This window comes from Ursus americanus, chromosome 5 (assembly GCF_024610735.1).
Source record: "Ursus americanus isolate L20-20 chromosome 5, mUrsAme1.1.p, whole genome shotgun sequence".
NCBI classification, from domain to species: Eukaryota; Metazoa; Chordata; class Mammalia; order Carnivora; family Ursidae; genus Ursus; species Ursus americanus.
Window position 1 is genome coordinate 57,605,004 of NC_142131.1, and position 18,988 is coordinate 57,623,991.

Here is an 18,988-nt window from a genome sequence, read left to right on the forward strand (position 1 = left end):
AATATACAAAGTTAGCAAACAGAACCCGCTCACTGTCCCACACCCCAATCCCAACTGTCCCTACTGGAGCAAGGGCCTGGCCAGGCTGCAGAGCGTCAGAGGGTCCTGGTGGCAGCAGGGCATGGACCAGAAGGCTGGACTGGAGCCGGGGCAGCCTGGTGGCTCTGGTCCACCACCGACCCAACCCTCGGCATCAACAGTGGTGATGCCTCCTGGATGCCAGGCTCTGCAAAAAGTCCTGGTGGAGCCTCATAACCACCCTAAGTGTAGGTATCATTACCCCATTTCACAGATGAGCAGAGTGAGGCACGGAGAGGCCACATCATCTGTTCAAGGTCCTCTGGCTGGGCTGGCAGAGGTAGAGAAGAGCCCATGTCTGTCTGACTGCTCAGTTCATCCTCTTCTATCTTCCTCAAGGGTCATCTCTCCTCTCTGAGCCTTGGTTTACTCACCTGCAAAGTGAAATGGCTGGAAAAGCAATTTCTCAACCCCAGCAACACTTGCGCCAGCACTTGCTCTCTGACAGGTATCAGAACCTTCCAATGTGCCCCTTGGTGGAGGTCTGGCATGGATGAAGGCTGGCAGGTGTGTGGACACACAGACCTCCCCACCTCCAGCAGAGTCCAGAGTCCCCCAGCACAGCCAGGGCAGCAGAGCCTCTGCCATCTGTCAGAAACTCAAAACAGTCTCCCTCCTCCCTGCTCAGTGCCTCTGGGCTCCCAGGATTTTCCCAATCCTTTAAGACCTCCTCCTCCAGGAGCCATTCTGCTTTGCAGAGCCCACACCATGTCCACAGCCTGCTGTCTGAGCCCTACCGGCCTGCCAACCTTGGACGCCCAGGCCTCTAGAATTTGACACCTAGGACACAAGGGGCAGAGGGGATAGCTATGAGATTAAATGGTGGGGCCTGGGGGCACCTGGGTGGCTCAGTCGGTTAAGCAGCTGCCCTTCGCTCATGTCATGATCCCAGGGTCATGGGATGGAGTCCCGCATCGGGTTCCCTGCTCAGCCGGGAGCCTGCTTCTCCCTCTCCTGCCCCCCTGCTTGTGCACTCCCTCTCTCCCTCGGACAAATAAATAAATTAAATCTTTAAGAATGAATGAATGAATGAATGAATGAATGGTGGGGCCTGGAAGTTCTATCCTAACAAGTGGACAAATCCAATATGCCCTTGAAACAGATGCCCCCCAGTAATCATCTTTGGAAAATACGAGACTGGAGCTCATGTCTCCAGGTCACTGCTATTCCTCAGAACCACCTAAGGTGGGCAACTGGTTAAGCCTTTGGGTTGCAGGGCTCCAGACCAGACTTCTAGAGGAAACTCTGGAGGTGGGCCTCAAACCTGCATGCTTACCCGCACCCAGGAGTCTACAGTGGCATCAGTGTGACCCACTGCCCTGGGACAAGCCTCATTTCTCCCCTGACCCTCCCACTTCTTATCTTTGTTTCCACCTCCCATCCCCCCTCCCAAAACATGCAGCCTGTGGGACGCCCACAAAATGCTGCAAACCTGTGACTTTTCCTTCCCAGGCTGTATTTTTTCACATTACTCTGACACTAATCAGTATAATAAACCTGCACTTGGGTCTGCTTTCCTATTTCCAGGAACTATAGCTTCTTAATGGTCACAGGGGTTAAAAGTGAACGCGTTCTCGCTCCCATCTTCTGGCGAGCCCACCCTCTTCACCTTGCCTTCTGGTACATGTTCCATGAGGTTAGTATCAATGGATCAGTTCAACAAACCAATTAAATATCAGTCACTTGAATACATGAATGAACACCCAACACTTAAGAAGCCAGGCTCAAGCAGTTGATTTGTTTTGCATTTGTCTTAAAATTTTAACAGATTAGCAAATGTTCCAAGAAATGACTGGCACCTTTGGACGGCAGAAGGATTTTAATCCGTGGTGACAGTCTGTCTTGTATCATAACCTGACCTACCCTTCCCAACCAGGTGTTGATTAGGTGCCACGGGTTTCTGAAGACTCCAGCACTCGCACTGCAACCGCACGCCTCTGACCCACCACGGTTCAGAGCCCCTTAGTGGAGCTCTGTCCCCCGAGCCCTTCAGCACCCAGCTTACTTCAGACACCCTGTCTTCTCTTTCGTTTGGCATGAAAACAAAACAGTTATCATTTTAATTAGCAACCTGTATTTTTGTAAGAATTTCAAATAAAACTGAAGTGTATAAAACATGCAAGCCCAATCCCCACGTGGGTACCGTGGGCAGAGGGGTGGCATCGTCCCTTCTCCTCAGGAGACCCCACAGACCATAGCACGGTGCTGGCTCACTGAAGTCCCTGAGTACAACTCGCACAGTTCCGTTCCCCCTGCCATTACTGAAACTGAGACAGTGGTCACCAGGGGCTCGCTGGCCCTCAGTCCCACTCTCCTCAACATGAAATCTCTGCCTGGCCCCTCACAACCACCTCTCTCCACCCCAAAATATCTTACTCATGGTACCTGGCCACATTTCTTTCTTTTTTTTTTTTTTTTATGTTACCTTATCAAAAGTCGCCATAAGTCACTCCTCAATCCTGGCAAGAGTTCTCCATCCCCAGAGGGCAGTCCTTCCATCCCTCTAAGACCCAGGCCCTCCCTACTTTTCCAGATACCATCTCCAGTTTCACCTCCCTGCCTCATCTGAACATCCCCCAACCCCTTAGAAGCCCCCAGTCTCCTGTCTTCTTAAATTTGCTCAAGACTCTCCCACCCGGAAGTCTTCTCTGCCCCAACTTTGCAGGATCAAATCCCTCCCTCGCATGCCAAGACTCAACCCACAGCCTTCCTCTTCCATGATGTCTTGCCTGATGCTCCGAGCTGGAAGCAACAGTTGATTGCTCCCTCTTCTGACCTGTATCATAACACCATGAGGAGCCACTTCTCTCATGTCTCCACTCCTCAGTAGACCAGGAACCTCCTCGGGGCAGACGCCATATCTTATGTGCCTGATTCCTCCATAGACTCTGACGGCGACAAGCACACAGTAGACACACAAAGAAATGACTAAAGGACATTGTATGGATAGATGACACTTGAAGTCTCTTGAACAGCAAACTACATGCAGTTGAGGAGAAACATTAAAAAAGATGCAAAATGTGCAGGTGCTAATAATCGCAGTTGCGGTGGAAGGTAGAGAAGCAAGGGCTTCTGAGACACGTCCTCTGAGAAATGGTGTCCTGGGCAAGGACAACAACCTGAACAAAGTCTTAGATGTGAGAAGAAGGGGAAAATGAAGGTCAGATTCAGAGGGATCTTACCCCAGGAAAGAAGTTCGTAGTCAGACTATTGAGAATGCAGAGCCACTAATCTGGCTCCTGGGATGGTGACCTGTGGGTTGAGTGGAAGAAAAACACATCTCACCCTTCTCCCATCAGCTCGAGCCCTTCTCCTTCTGAAGAGACCTTCTCTACCTTGTCTTCATAGGACCAAGCCTTCCCATCCTCCAAGTTTCACACAAAAGCTACCTTCTCCATGAAGCCAGAGGCTGGAAACCAAGACACAAGATCTCATCTATGAATCTCACAGAGTGTCAGGAAAAGTGTCTGATAAAAAGGCTTGAATAGAGCTTCAGGGACTTCTCAGTATGGAAAGATAATGCTACACAATTCAATGCAACAATATTTGCTGAGCCAGATGAACACAAGCTTACACTTTCTAGCACAGAGTGTAGGTGCAACGTAAAGAAAGAAGGGGAGCAAGGAATGACTTCTCTATGAAGTAACAGTCAGGGGCGCCTGGCGGCTCAGTCTGTGAAGCGTCTGCCTTCAGCTCAGGTCATAACCCTAAGGTCCTGGGATGGAGCCCCGCATCAGGCTTCCTGCTCGGCAGGGAGTCTATTTCTCTCCCTCTCTCTCTCTCTCTCTGCTTCTCCCCCACCTCATGCTCTCTCTCTCTCTCAAATAAATAAAATATTTTTTAAAAATGTTGAAATAACAATCGGTTGAGATTAAAAAGACTCATCCTACACCAATTTACATATATTCATTTGAAAAATACATCAATGCCTACTACATGCTGGATACTGAATGCCTAGAAATTGGTCATGCAGAGGGGAGGAGGGTATAACGGGATGGGAAAATTCTAGGTAAAAGAAACAGAATCTGCAAAGAGGTCAAAGACAAGAGTCACAGGATCAGGTTTGACTGCCCAGGAGGGGCAGAAGGAGCAGCGAGGCAGGAAGGTTTGTGAGAGACAGGTGACAGGATGAAGGCTTAACCTAGGGCCAGGGCAGTGACTCAGGTGGAGAGAAGTAGACACATTTAGGAGAGAGTACGAAGGCAGGGTGCGAGAGTTGGCTGATGGGTGCACAGACAGGAAACCACAAGCATCCTTAGCAAACCCGGTTCCGGAGCTGGGCCTCCCAAGAAGCCAGTCACGCTCATCTACCTGGCCCAACTACGTACTTGGCCAAGTCAGGAGCCACGACTGGTGGCCCTGGAGGAGTCCACAGACCAAGATTACTGATCCCTCTCCAATCCTCCCCGGTTGGCTGGGTCCTCCCTGGCATAGTGGATTCTCCCAGCCAGCACTGCAGTAGGTAAGGACAAAGTGAACCTGAAATCTTAGCCCAGAGCCCCATCCAAGAGACTCAAGAGAACCTGCTATCCGGGCATCATGCGGCTTAGCATGGTGAGGTTTGTACTTCTGACCGCCAAATGGACGTGTTCCCTACTAAATGCCGGAGCCAAGTCCAGACTGTGAAAGACTGGCAAGGAGTGGGGGCTGGTGGGGGTGCAGAGCAGGGACAGCGAAGCTGGCGCACATCCCATGAAGCCCTAGAACACCACCCAGACTTACACAGCCCAAACGCGATTTGGCCTGTACTGAATTTCGGCTTGTACTCCAAAGTTCTAGTCCCCCAAAGGGCCACCGGTATAATTAGGCAATCCACCGGCTGGAGGTCAGATCAAAATCTCAAGAGAAATGAGTCTGTCACAATACGCAGGCAGGAGGCAGAGTTTAGCGCCTGGCATAGCTCTTCTCCCTCCAGCCAATGCCCGGAGTCTCCAGCATCAGCTAGCCTTCAGGAGGGGAGCCTAAGCCCACAGCGAAATTCGTCTTTCTGGGACAGGTCCCACTTTGCCCCTTCCTGCTCCTCCCTCCTCTACCCCCAGCTCCCTTCATCCTAACTGCAGGCTGGAGGTAGGCAGAAGCGCCACTACACACACGCCCGCACACGGCTGCACGTGCACACCCCACAGGTAGAAATGGCAGAGCCCTGGCCACAGCCCAGTCAGGACACCCTTTCCCCAGGCTCGGCTGGACCTGCGCCACTCAAGAGTGACAGCTCAGTGGGAGAGCCAGCGATAAACAGGCCCACGCAGGTGGACCTCACGCAGGGGACTTCCACAGCTCTGTCCCCAGCCCCGACCTCGCCACTCCGCTTCCCAAGCAGGAAGCACCAGGTCCCTAGTGAGCCCTGCTCTCCCTCCCTCAGCATCCATCCTTCCAATTCTCTCTCCAGCTCTCTCCATTCCCCTGCTGCCACCGCTTCAGCTGTCTCACCTTCCAGACCCTTCTCCTTTCACACAGCACCAGGATGAACGTCTTAAAATGCAAAGCTGTCCACATCAGGCCCAGACCCAAATACACCCTCCAGGTAAAGCCACATGTGCTCCCAGGGTCCATGATTCTGGCCCCTGTCATCCCAGTTCCCAAGACCCCTCCCTTATCCTCTCATCCCCAGCCATGCTGCCTTCCTTCCTCCTGAACGTGCACACCTCCCCCCACCTCCCCTCAGCAGGCCTTTACATGTGCCACTCCCCCCCTTTCACCCCTCTGCCAGGCCCCTCTGCCCGGCTCTCCCTCTCCCTCCTTCAGGACGAGCTTATGCAAAAAACCCTCCCTGGCCACCACTGTTTCATGCCAAGCATGATAGTTCCCAGTTACTTGTCTATCCATGTCCCTCCCTGCTTTGTCCAGTACCAGGTGGAACATTCCATCACCACAGAAAATTCTACCAGACACTCTAGACCGTAAGTTCCACGAGGGCAGGGACTGAGTCTGCCTGTCCCTCACTGTCACCCAGGGCCTGGCAGACACCGGCAAGCTCCATGTGGGCTGAACAAGGGAAGGGGCAGCTGAGAGGGAAGAAAGTGGAGGCGGGCAAGTGGGCTGAGGCCCATCTCCTGTGTGTCAGGGCTGCACTGTAGTGGGTGTGGGCATTCCACTTGGGGGCTGGTCACTGGGGGAAGACATCCCATCTGGAGAAGCACCAAAGGCTGGTGCAGCAAAAGGAAGTGAGCCACCAGGATGAGGAATGTTCTTCAGCTGTCCCAGCCCAGGGCGACGAGCCACAGTCCTGACCTTCTGTCAGCTGCTCACATCCCAGCCCAATCCCTGAGGAAAATCTCCCACACCAAGGCTGGTCCTCCTCAAACCCTCTTCGGTGAGAGGGAGGCTGCACCCACGTGACATGGCCACGCTCCCAGACAGGCTAGGGCCAAGCTCTGCCATGGAGGGTGAGTGTTTGTGGCTATCCCCAAACCCCAAGCCAGTCAGACCCGGCCTTCAGGCCTGTCCAACGCTTCACACTCTGGATTCCTGGACTTGCCCTGCTCCCTGGGTTTCCACCCAAATTCCTGGGGTCTGAACGTTCCCTGAGTCTGTCAGAACACAGGTCGGTGAAAGGGGCCGAGAGGCGAAGCAAAAGTCACAGACTCAATCCCCTGTGCCCCCACACCGGACCACGGCACCCTAACCCACAGCTGCCCGTCCTGAAGTCGTCCTCCCATGACCAAGGCTCGCCCCTCCCTGGCCCAGAGTCCTAGGGTGGGCTGCCGGGGAACGATACAGCCCAACAGTCAAGGCAAGGTGCCAGGCCCAGTTGCCACAGTATTGTTAAGTCAACTGTCTCCCAGGGAGGAGGTTACACGGGTGTTTGCTTTATAATAATTTGTTAAACTGAACGTTTCTGTATGTGCTGTATTTCACAGTTTTTTTTAAGATTAAAAAAAAAAAAGGCAACCGTCTTTGTGGAATGTAAACCCTGGTGAATGCCAAAACTCAGGCCAGTGCCAGAGTCACCACCCAGGACTCAGCCACCAACAGAGCAGCCCCATGAGCCAAGCACCCCAGAAGCCTCACTCTGTGCCCAGAGCCTGTCAGCTCCAGGCCTATACTTACTGGTGAGAAAGTTCTGCCGACCCCCAATTAAGAGCCTCAAGGGAGGAAAGGGGAGGAACAAGAGAGCACGCACTGCTGTCTAGACGGCACTCGCTAGCACGATGCCTCTTCCTACCATCCACACAGCCTGCCACGCTCTGGACCCCAGGGCCCACAATACCCAGGGAGCAAAGCTGAGGACGAACCGGGGTCTGAGAACTCTTTTCGGAAGAGGAAAAACCATACGGAGAGCAAGCAGTTCACACAATGGCCAGGACACACAGATGGGCTCCACCTTACTACTCAAAGACACACAAATTAAAGCAGCAATGGGCTGCCATTTCCACCCAACCTATAGCCACGATTACCAAGAATGATGAGACAGGAGTAAGCAGAGAGGCCAGCAAAAAAGCCCTCTCACCAACCAAGGAGCGGAGTATAAACTGGACATCTGCCTGGGGGCCATCGGGAGTATTTGCCAATGTCGGAGCTGTGCACACCCATCTGGCAATTCCACTCCAAGGAAACATCTGAGGACACAAAATGACAGGAGTGCAAAGATGTGGGTATACTGACATTCAGAGCAGCACCCTCCATAGGAACAAGAAATTGGAAGCATCCTAAATGTTTGATGCATAAATGATAGTATAACAGAACGCTGGGCGGCATGTTAAAAAGAAAGCAGTGACTCCGAATTTATGATTAAAAGATGTGCATGATCTTTGTGCAAGGGTTGAGGGAACAGACCGGTTAGAGAATAGTATGGCATAGTATATACTAGGATAGTATGATCTCTTGTATAGTCACAAAGTGCAGGGGCTGGGGTTTGCAAGTATGAGTAGTTCCGCCTACAGAGGCCTACAATTCATACAGGCAAAACTATCTGGAAAGATAAATTGTTGATCAGCTCTGGATGAAGAGGTAGATTCTGAGGGAGGTTCAGTTACCTTGGACTGTTCTAATTTTTTATGAGAATCATGTTTTATCAAAGAAGTAATAAAGATATCCCATTAAAATAAAGCACTAGGTAAGAAAAAACAGGCCTAAATACACACAGATACGAAGAACAGGAAAGGAGCAGACGTTTGTCCAAAGAAGGCATCCAGATGGCCAACAGGCACATGAAAAGATGCTCCACATCACTTACCATCAGGGAAACGCAAATCAAAACCACAACGAGCTATTGCTTCACACATACCAGAGTGGCTAAAATCAACAACACAGGAAACAAAAGGTGTTGGCGAGGATGTGCAGAAAAAGGAACCCTCATGCACTGTTGGTGGGAATGCAAACTGGTGCAGCCACTGTGGAAAACAGTATGGAGGTTCCTCAAAAAGTTAAAAATAGAACTACCCTATGATAGAGCAATCTCATGACTGGGTATTTACCCGAAGAATACAAGAACACTAATTCAAAAGGATACACGCGCCCCAATGTTTATAGCAACATTATCCACGATAGCCAAGATATGGAAGCAGCCCCAGTGTCCACTGATTGATAAATGGATAAAGAAGTTGTGATATATATATACAATGGGATATTACCCAGCCATAAAAAAAAGAATGAAATCTTGCCATTTGCCATGACACGGATGGAGCTAGAGAGTATAACGCTAAGCAAAATAAGCCCGTCGGGGAGAGACAAATACCATATGATTTCACTCATATGTGGAATTTAAGAAACAAAACAAATGAGCAAAGGAAGAAAAAAAAGAGAGAGAGAGGGAGGCAAACCAAGAAACAGACTCTTAACTACAGAGAACAAACTGATGGTTACCACGGAGAGGGGGGTGTGGGGATGGGGGAAATAGGGAAGGGGGATGAAGGAGGGCACTTGTGATGAGCACTGGGTGATGTATGAATTGTTGAATCATTATATTGTACACCTGAAACCAATACAACACCGTATGTTGATTAACTGAAATTAAAACAAAACCTTAAAAAAAAAAAAAAACAGAACAGGAGAGGAAACAAGCAGCAAAATTGGGGGACTAGGAAGCGGGTAGATGAGAGTAGCTGACTTAACAGACCCAAGCAAACTAAATCCTAAGTCAGCAGAGAGGAAAGCCAAAAAGCCACCTGATGTTCACCCAAGAATTACACAAAGCCTCAGGAATTACAGGCACCAGGGACCTGGGAGAGGTGGGGTGTGGAGCAGGGGGCCGGCTGAAAGCCGCTGTGATCAGCTTTTAGGTGTAGAGACCCCTCTCCAGCTCCCTGCAGCCAGGTGGCTGCCCCTCACCTTGCTGGCAGAAGACTGGAGGATTATTTTCTCCGAAGGGTTAAGCAGAAAGACTCTGGTTTGAGAACACCAAGCACCGTTGAGAGCAGGGATACCATACTGAAAACAGGGGAATTAAGTGGAAGTTTACACTCTGAACGTTAAGAACCCCTTGCTTGCTTCCCCCATCAGATTCTCAGAATGCTGGCAGCCCGATGAATGTCCTCAAAGCTGCAGAATGGAAGAAACTTCTCTGGGACACTTAGCCAGCCCTAGAGAAAAGAGTCAGAAGTTCCCCCAAAGGACTGCTATTCAGTGCACAACACACACACACACACACACACACACACACACACACACACACACAGCTTCCAACCCACTTTTTGGTGAATATGAATAAATAGGCAAGCATTATCAGATATTAGAAGAAACTGCCTAATAAGAAAGATAGAGACCAAAATAAACAATAAGAAAGGAAAGAGAGCAAGGAGAGTAAAACTTTAAAGAATAACAGTTAACATAGTCAAAATATGCTTCCATGAAACTCCAATTGGGTGCTCCAGAGCAACGACATGCAAAGCATCTAAGCATTCTTGAAAATTAAAAATATGACGGTAGCAATGAAAAATTCAGTAGAAGGGATGAAACATATTGTTGAGAGAACCTCCCAGAAAGAACAGTAAAAAGAAAGCTAAAGAGCGATGCTATGAGGTGCGACATCTAAATAATCAAATATATCAGTTACTAGCACCACAATGCTAAATAATAAACAACCGCAACAACCCAGTGGCCTACAACAATAAGCATGTGCTGCTTATGCATCTGGGATGGTTGCTGATCTGGGCTGGGGAGGGCTGGCTCTGCTTCACGTGTCTCGCATCTTTCTCCTGGAAACAGTAGGCTAACCTGGGCATGTTCGTCTCAAGCTGCTGACAGCAAGCAAAAGCAAGCAAACTCCATCACATAAGTGACTTCCACACCTTTATCTGTGTCATGATGACAACATCCCATTGGCCCAGAGTGAGCCGCATATCTCAGGCCAGAGTCAGAGAAGGAAGGGACCACAGGGTTACAAGGCAAAGAATCTGGGTATGAGGAAGAGGCTATTTTTGCAGTCAACCATGCAAGAGGGTTTTTTCAGATTTTTTATTTATTTCATTTATTTGACAGAGAGAGAGAGCACAAGCAGGAGGAGCAGTAGGCAGAGGGAGAAGGAGAAGTAGGTTCCCTGCTGAGCAAGGAGCCCAATGCGGGACTTGATCCCAGGACCCTGGGATCATGACCTGAACCGAGGGCTGCTGCTTAACCGACTGAGCCACCCAGGCACCCCAAGAGGTTTTTTAAAAGACAGAAAATAGAAAGGATAGGAAGATATCATAAAATAATAATTCCTTCAATATACTTCCTAAAACTAAAGGACATGATTTTCTAGACTTCATAGCCCACCCAGTGCTTAGCAAACAAAAGGAAATAAAATCGTACCAAAAATCACACCGAATATCAATTTCAGATCACTGGGAATAAAAAGAAATTCCTAGAAGCCTCTAGAGAAAAAAATAACAACAGGATTCATATAAAACTTGGAGAACCAAAATGGCATCCAAATTTTCAATGGCAACTTTGAAAGCTAAAAGACAATGGACAAACTCTTCAAAACTCTTAAGGAAAATACTTCCAAATTAGAATTCCATACCCAGCCAAACTATCGCGTTAAGTGTGATAGGAAAATTAAGAGTTTGTAACACCTACGAGGTCTAAAAGCTTCACCTCCAGGGCACGCTTTCTCGGGAAGCTGTGGAGAGCGTGCACAGGAGAGCAAAAGAGGGCTAAACCAAGAAGTACAAAGGCGTGGGACACGGGGAAGAGGAAATCCTACTCAGAAGAGAAGGGAAGCCAATTCCCAGGATAACGGTGAAGGAAAAGCTCAAGAATACAGATACACACCCAGCACAGAGGGCAACCAGTTCAGACCAGGGCAAGTCAGAAGGTTGCAGGAGAGGCTTTCTCAGGAAGATAAACCTGGTAAAATACGCACACACCAAACATACTGAGAGGAGATATGCACAACCAGGGGATAATGTGGAAACGATAAAATCATGATAGATGCACAGAAAATTAATAACAACAATGACTAATTGTGGTGAAAACATAAGGTTCTGTGGCCAAAGGAAAATACTCACAATTTCATAGGACATAGATCAGATAATGTAAACACTGAATACTGATCTACCCAAACATGCGGAGTAACCCCCCCCAGGGCACATGGGCCCGCGGTATGAGAGTGTGTGCACGGGTGTGTGTGCCTGGGTAACCAGTGGACAAGAAGTACAAAAGGAAGCTGGAGGCTCACTTTCCACAGTGAGACGTCAGTAGATAGTGGTGCTTAGAGAGAAAACATTAAAAAGTAGCAATACAAATACATTTTGTAGAATTATGGAAATAGATACTGAAAAAGATCACTTAAAAGGGTTGAAAGTGGCTGATTCTGGGATGTGCAACTGAGGACAAATGAGTATAGAGGCGGAAGGGGGGCTTCCTTTTCATAATAAGTGTTATGTAGGTATTTAATTCTTTGTGTTACTGTATAATTTTGGTAACAAGTGGAAACTAAATTTAAAAAGAAAAATTGCCCCTCCCCCAAAGGGGGAAAGAAAAGCCCGAGAAAGCAGTGCGCTTGCCATTGTCAAGAGCTCAAAAACCAGCAGGCAAGACAACCATCCATGCCAGGCTGAGGAACAAGTGCAGGACAAAGAAGCAAGTTATGGGACACCTGGGTGGCTCAGTCAGTTGGGCATCTGCCTTCAGCTTGGGTCGTGACCTCAGGGTCCTGGGATCGAGTCCCACATCGGGCTCCCTGCTCAGTGGGGAGCCTGCTTTTCCCTCTGCCTCTGCCTGCTGCTCCCCCTACTTGTGCTCTCTCTCTCTGTCAAATAAATAAAATCTTAAAAAATAAAAATTAAAAAAAAAAAGAAGAAGCAGGTCATGAGCAGGGGGACCCAGGGGAAAGGACTGAATTCTGAGTGGCTATGTTGGTAAAGGCTTCTGAAAAGCAGGTGATCAATAAATTCCAGTATAGAGTTACATGCTCCAGAATTTTTCTATTCATCTCGAAGAAAAGCCTTTCGAAATAACACTATTTGCAAACAGTATCTGAAAAAATGAAAAACTGGAAACATCCCAAATGTTCATCAATAAAGGACTTAAATAAATTGCAGACTATCCATTCAATGGAACACAAAGCAGATGTCTAAAAGGAGGTAGAGCTTTGTGCCTGATGATGTGGAAAGATGCCCAAGACACGTTATTAAATGAACGCAGTACAAGATGTATCATATGGGCCCATTTGTGGAAGTAGCAAGTCTGTGTGTGTGCACATGTGTGTGTGTATATATATATATATATAGAAAAGAACGGTGAAGCTTTATTCAGCCAGCTATTAACAATGGGTATTTCTGGGAGCTAGACCAAGGGAATTAACACTTTCTATATTCCATTCGTTATTCAAATATTTATTGAGCACCTAAATATGGTATGTACTGTAGTACTGGGACTTTTTGTCATAAGAATCAGCAGAAAATAAACAAGGAGTTAGAAATAAGACAAAATAAGGGGCTCCTGGGTGGCACAGTCGGTTAAGTGTCTGACTCTTGGTTTCAGCTCGGGTCATGATCTCAGAGTCACGAGACTGACCCCGCCTCGGGGCTCTCTCTAAAATAAATAAAAATAAATCTTTGGGCAAAAAGGTTTAAGGAAGAACTAAGAAAAAATAAATACAAAATAGTTGATTAAAACTTGTTTTCATTTTAGAAATAAAATGTCACCCAGAGGATACAGAAGGATGTGGGAGCCAATCAACCCAGGCTACACAGGGACTACTCCAGAAAGTTGGGAGCCTGCAGGTGGAGCCTTCCCCCACTTCCTGAGCTGGGAGCCTTCACCACACTCAACGACGAACAGCACTAGCCCTGCAGTCGGCCCCATGGGAGCAGGACTCTCTAACTCCTGGGCATCATGGGACCACACACTAGAGACTCTTTGGGACACTTGGCTGGGACCAGGAGAGGGACCCAGCTGGCCCGAATCTATTGAGGCCAGTGTGCCAGTCACTGCTGCATGAAGTGTGGATGTCCTCTGGTGCCTGGAAGCTGTCCCTCACAGCGTCAAGAAGCCCCAAGCACCCTTCCAATCTTGACTAACAGAGCTTCTGCGGTAGTACGGTTCCAAATTCCTTACAGGTATGGGAGAGGGATCCGCCTGTCTTCAGCACAGGGCGACAGCTACAGGAGCACAGGCCCGGGAGCGAGTCAGCCAGCCCTGGGCTCTGCCGTGGATACTGCCTGACTCGGGAAAGGCACTCAACCGCTCTAAACCTCTGCAAGCCGGAATGATGATGCCCACTGGCGAATTCACTGGAATGCGTCATGCGAAGTAGCCAGCACGGTGTCTGCTGCTGGGAGGTGCTCCCCTCATCCCTATCCAGGGTTCAGAGAGGGGTCCTAAGACTTGCCTTCTAGCAGGACAGCTCACAAGCCCACCCTCCTTCAAAACCAGCCAGAGCTGAAGCTACCCTGTGGCCTCAGGCACCAGAGCAGAGGAGAGGTGAGGAGTGAGTGGAGGAAGTGACAACGTGAAAGGATGGCAGTGTTGCGTAAAAATACAACACCAGAAGGTCCCTGACCAGACAGGCAGAGGGCCCTTACCGCAACAGCCTTCCACGGGCACACATGAGGAAGTGGGAATTCTTCTTCAAGCGCGAAGGGCAATCCCCCAAGAGAGACAAGGCTGGTCAGAAAGGCTCCACAACCCTGAGAAATAGATATTATTACCCTCACTTTGCAGATAAGGAAACTAGGGTTCGATCTGACTTGCCCAAGGTTACCCAGGTTAGGAAATGAATTCAGCCTCTAAAAACAAAACAAAACAAAACAAAACAAAAAACCAGTAGCTGTGAGCTTCAAAGCACTGTCCCAGCTAGGGGGAGGACCTCATGCTAATAACAGGGGAATGCAAATTCATGGACAAATACTGAATCTCTTCTTTTTTTACCAAATAAATAGACATTTTTAAAATTGATAATCCACAGAGCAAGTAAAAGAGATCAGGAAGAAGACATTCTCAACCTCTGCTGTTAAGAGTGTAAACAGAGCCTTTCTGTAAACTAATCAGCAATACGTGTGACCAAACACCCACACTGACTTAGCAATAGCTGGAAACACTTTCAATGGGCAGAACTCTGCCATTCAGTGACTCCACTCCCAGCATTTCCTACAGCGACACCTGCACAACAAAACCAAGACATAAGGATGTTCACGGTGGCGCGCTCTGCCATTTTTTAAGACGTGATACAGCTCCCCCACGAAGTGGTCGTGCCAACGTGGGAAGTTGCCACTACAATAGAATACAGTATTAATAGAATAATCACTGTTCACGCTATTACGAAAGTTCCAAATCAGGGGGGCCTGGGTGGCTCAGTCGGTTAAGCGTCTGCCTTCAGCTCAGGTCATGATCTCAGGGTCCTGGGGTAGAGCCCCGCATCGGGCTCTCTGCTCAGCGGGGAGTCTGCTTCTCCCTCTCCCCCTGTCCCTCTCCTCCACGCATGCTCGCTCTCACTGTGTCTCTCTCTCTCAAATAAATAAATAAAATCTTAAAAAAAGAAAGTCACAAATCAATTAAAGACTTGCACACACATACGCACACATAACTTCTGGAAGGATCCCTAAGAATATTAACAGAGGTTATTTTAAAGAGCAGAGGTTGATGGTCTTCAAGTTTTTACTAGATTCCCTCCCACACTCTTTAAAACGTTCACCATGAATGTGGTAACTTTAAAAGCACCCAGATGATTCAAGCCAGAAGATCCACTTCTAAGAATTTATCCCAAGAAAAATGTGCCTTGTTCTCCACCACTATTTGTTGAATAATAAATGTGAGCGGAGATCCAGGGATGAGGATGTTCACCCACATGGAGGAAGGAGAAAGGGGGAAGCAGCCTATATATCTGTCCACAAAGCACGGCTCCACCCAATGCGAGCAGGAGCTGCAGCCCCGGAAGATGGTCAGGAATGCCCGCCAAGACCCCACGTATGCGCAATACAGGAAGAGGACAATCTCGGTCATGAAAATGTTGTATGGTCAGCACGATCCTGTTTTGGGTTTTGTATCAAGACTGTGATATTATTAAACTCTTTTCCTTCGTATTATCTTTCTATGATAATCATGTACTGCGTTTTAATAAGGAAAAAAACTTTCATAAAGAAATGCTCGAGCAAGAGCAAAGGCTTGCATGAGACGCTTGCCTCTGTATAAAGCTAATGGCGTCCATAATCTTGGTGGTGATGGAAAGACGCCATCATGGGATGAATGAGACCTAACATCATCAGCATGTTCCCCAGCACCGAGGGAACGAATGGTGTCCCAGTTTTGACAATGGGTGGTGCCCACATTTGGATGTGGTCTCAAAATGCAAACTCCCAATCTCAAGAGTCTATCCTCCTGCCCCCTCAAGACTGCAGGAGGCCAGAAGGCCAGGGGGCTGACCCCAGGCTGGGAACATGGCAGCAGAGCATGGCGCCATATCAGGGTTGCAGACTAGCCCTGTTCTGGCATGCGGAGGGATCTTGCAGAGGCCACATCCCCTCTCTGACGCTATTATCTTCTTTTTTTAAGATTTTATTTCTTTATTTGAGAGAGAGAGAGCACGGGGTGGGGGAGAGGGAAGGGAGAAGCAGACTCCCCGCTGAGCAGGGAGCCCGATGCGGGGCTCGATCCCAGGACTCTGGGATCATGACCTGAACTGAAGGCAGATGCTTAACCGACTGAGCCACCCAGGCATCCCTATCTTTTTTTTTTTTTTAAGATTTATTTATTTGGTTGAGAGAGAGAGCAACGTGAGCAGGAGGTGGGGGGGAGGAGCAAAGGGAGAGGGAGAAGGACAGAAGCAGACTCCCCCCTTCAGGGCTGGATCTCACGACCCCGAGATCATGACCTGAGCCAAAATCAAGAGTCAGAGGCTCAACCCGCTGGGCCACCCAGGTGCCCCGACACTATTATCTTTACAGATGACGGTAACTCCTGTCCTCCTGGCAGTAGAGCTGACAGAAAGAGCAAAGGAGAGGCCTACGGTGTGCCAGGCGCTGGTGGAGTACGTGTGAGCGTAAGGTTATTCCTCATCGACTCCATGCCTAACTCTCACAGAGCCAAGACAAAAATCTGGAGACGCCCCCAGGAATGGGCTGAGGTGGGTTTCCAGGCCACCCCCACCCCACCCCTTCTCTCATCCCCTGCCCGCCACCTCGTAGAGCACTCAGCCTCACACACCTGCTGTCCCCTCCCTGATGCATCTTTCAAGGAAGTCAGAGTCCCAAAGAAAAGCAAACCCCTTGGGCGGCTGCTGGGAGCAACAGTAGCCCTACTGTCCCAGTTGTAAGAATCCCTTTGCAAAGAAAGTTTTTACAAAGAGAAAGGCAAAGAGAAAAGGGGGGGAGGGTTAACGACAACAGAAGGGCAGAGTAAACCATTTCAAGTCCTGACATAGGCAAACTGGTTCTTAAAGTCACCTGTTTCTGAACAGGAACGCAAAGCTCTGTCCCGTCATGCCGCACAGCTGGGGTGCCGTGCACTGCCAACTAACTTATATAAGCTCATGAAAACCCCATTCTTTTGAGTTCCCTGTTTGTGCAAATAGTGTCAGGGGCGCATCCGAGCACCATGGCCATCCATCATCGCCCGTGCATTTCCCAGGCTGGCGATGACTCACCTGGGCCCGAACCCATGCTGTGTATACAGCACCCGAGCTGTGGCGGCTGCAGGCAGCGTCTGTCACCACAGGGCCTTCCGGCCTGTGGCCACCTCTTCCCCATGTATCAGGCCCACAATAGCCGTACTAATGATGATGCAACCCGGAGCATTCAGAGGGAGAGGAGAGGGGCCCCGGGGCCTGAGAGTATGTGTTATACGTTTATTTGGACCGATTAGCCCAACCAAAGCTTGGGGCTTTGGAAACCACTGCCCTGCCAGCACTCTGACCTGGAGAGAAGAGAGCCAACGGGCTTGAGACACCCTTGTGCCCCCGCCAGCCCAAAGCAAAACCTCAAAGGGGTCCTTTGCTCTGTTCCCATGTTCCCACAAGACACAGTGGGACTCTAGTTATCAAGGGTCCGCAGCCACCAACTAGCTACAAGCTGCCTTCCAAGCCAGTTACTTAACCCTCAAACAGGAACTCTTTTCTAGAAGTCCACTTAAAAAAGCAAAATGCGCACATACCCATTTGCAGTCTCTGAGCGCCAGTCTCAGGGGACAAGACAGATTCTGCCGCACACACCCACCATAGCCTGGCTTCGGGAAGATGATTCAATGCCTTGATTTTACACAGCAATGAACACCAGGCAAGCCCCATCTGTGTCCCTGAAAATGAGGTACATTTACTTAGTTATATATTTGACATTGGCTCAGATGAGCAAACAGTATAATACATCCCGCCAGGATACTTACAAACTTTACGCCTTAAATTCTCAGTGTATATTGATCTTTGCTATTTACGTGCATAAATAAATACAGACATATTCAGGCACACACGACTAATGTACAAAATCTGGCTAATGGTAACGCTACCCAAACAGACTGGAAAGTGTTAACAAAAATTTGCAACACAGTTCTCACTAAATCAACACCCTTAAAAATCAACATTTGTTGCTTCCGTGAGTTCCTGAGCAACAAGGCTGGGTCGCTTTCCTTGGGAGCACAGATCCATTGGTCTTTTCTCTGTCCCCAAAAAGGAAGTATTTTTCAGGAGACCTTGGACCGCAACCACAAATGTCCATCCACGTTGCATGTCTCCTTTGGACAGGAAAGACTAAAGCAAGCCCAGTTATTCTTGAAGAGATTCATTCTTAGTAAGCTTCCATATGATCTAAACACTGATCAGTGGTTAGAGAAGCAGCAAGGAACAAAGCAGACAGAACAGGCGTATCCTTCACCTGATGGAACTCACATTTTTTTTTTATATTTTATTCATTTATTTGAGAGAGAGAGAGAGCATGCATGCATGTGAGCAGGGGGAGGGGCAGAAGCAGAGGGTCTCAAGCAGACTCTCACTGAGCTTGGAGCCCAAGGCGAGGCCCTATCCCACAACCTGAGATCATGACCTGAGCTGAAACCAAGAGTCAGACACTCCACTGACTGAGGCACCCAGGCACCCCAATGATGTCTTTTAGTAAGGGATTTGGCTTTTGCTGATCTGTTTCCTCATCAAGGTGGCAAAATCCTTTTAACTTCACCCTTTTGTCAAGAGCCTGATTTTTCGTGGAAGGAGCCGAGATGCCCTTCAACAGATGACTGGATTAAGAAGTTGTGGTCCATAGATACAATGGAATATTACTCAGCTATCAGAAAGAACGAGTTCTCAGCATTTGCTGCAACATGGACGGCACTGGAGGAGATAATGCTAAGTGAAATAAGTCAAGCAGAGAAAGACAATTATCATATGATTTCTCTCATCTATGGAACATGAGAACTAGGATGATCGGTAGGGGAAGAAAGGGATAAAGAAAGGGGGGGTAATCAGAAGGGGGAATGAAACATGAGAGACTATGGACTCTGAGAAACAAACTGAGGGCTTCAGAGGGGAGGGGGGAGGGGGAATGGGATAGACCGGTGATGGGTG

At 48.7% G+C, this 18,988-nt stretch overlaps 1 long non-coding RNA gene across 1 annotated transcript in view; it reads right to left on the bottom strand.

The window, feature by feature from the left end:
- Window positions 1–17,717, bottom strand: part of LOC148110122 (uncharacterized) — a 251,291-nt gene extending 233,574 nt beyond the window's left edge. The window contains exon 1 of the long non-coding RNA XR_015724564.1: window positions 17,590–17,717. This is a non-coding gene — a long non-coding RNA (uncharacterized LOC148110122). The remainder of the gene's footprint in view (window positions 1–17,589) is intronic.
- Between the last annotated feature and the right edge of the window lie 1,271 nt (window positions 17,718–18,988).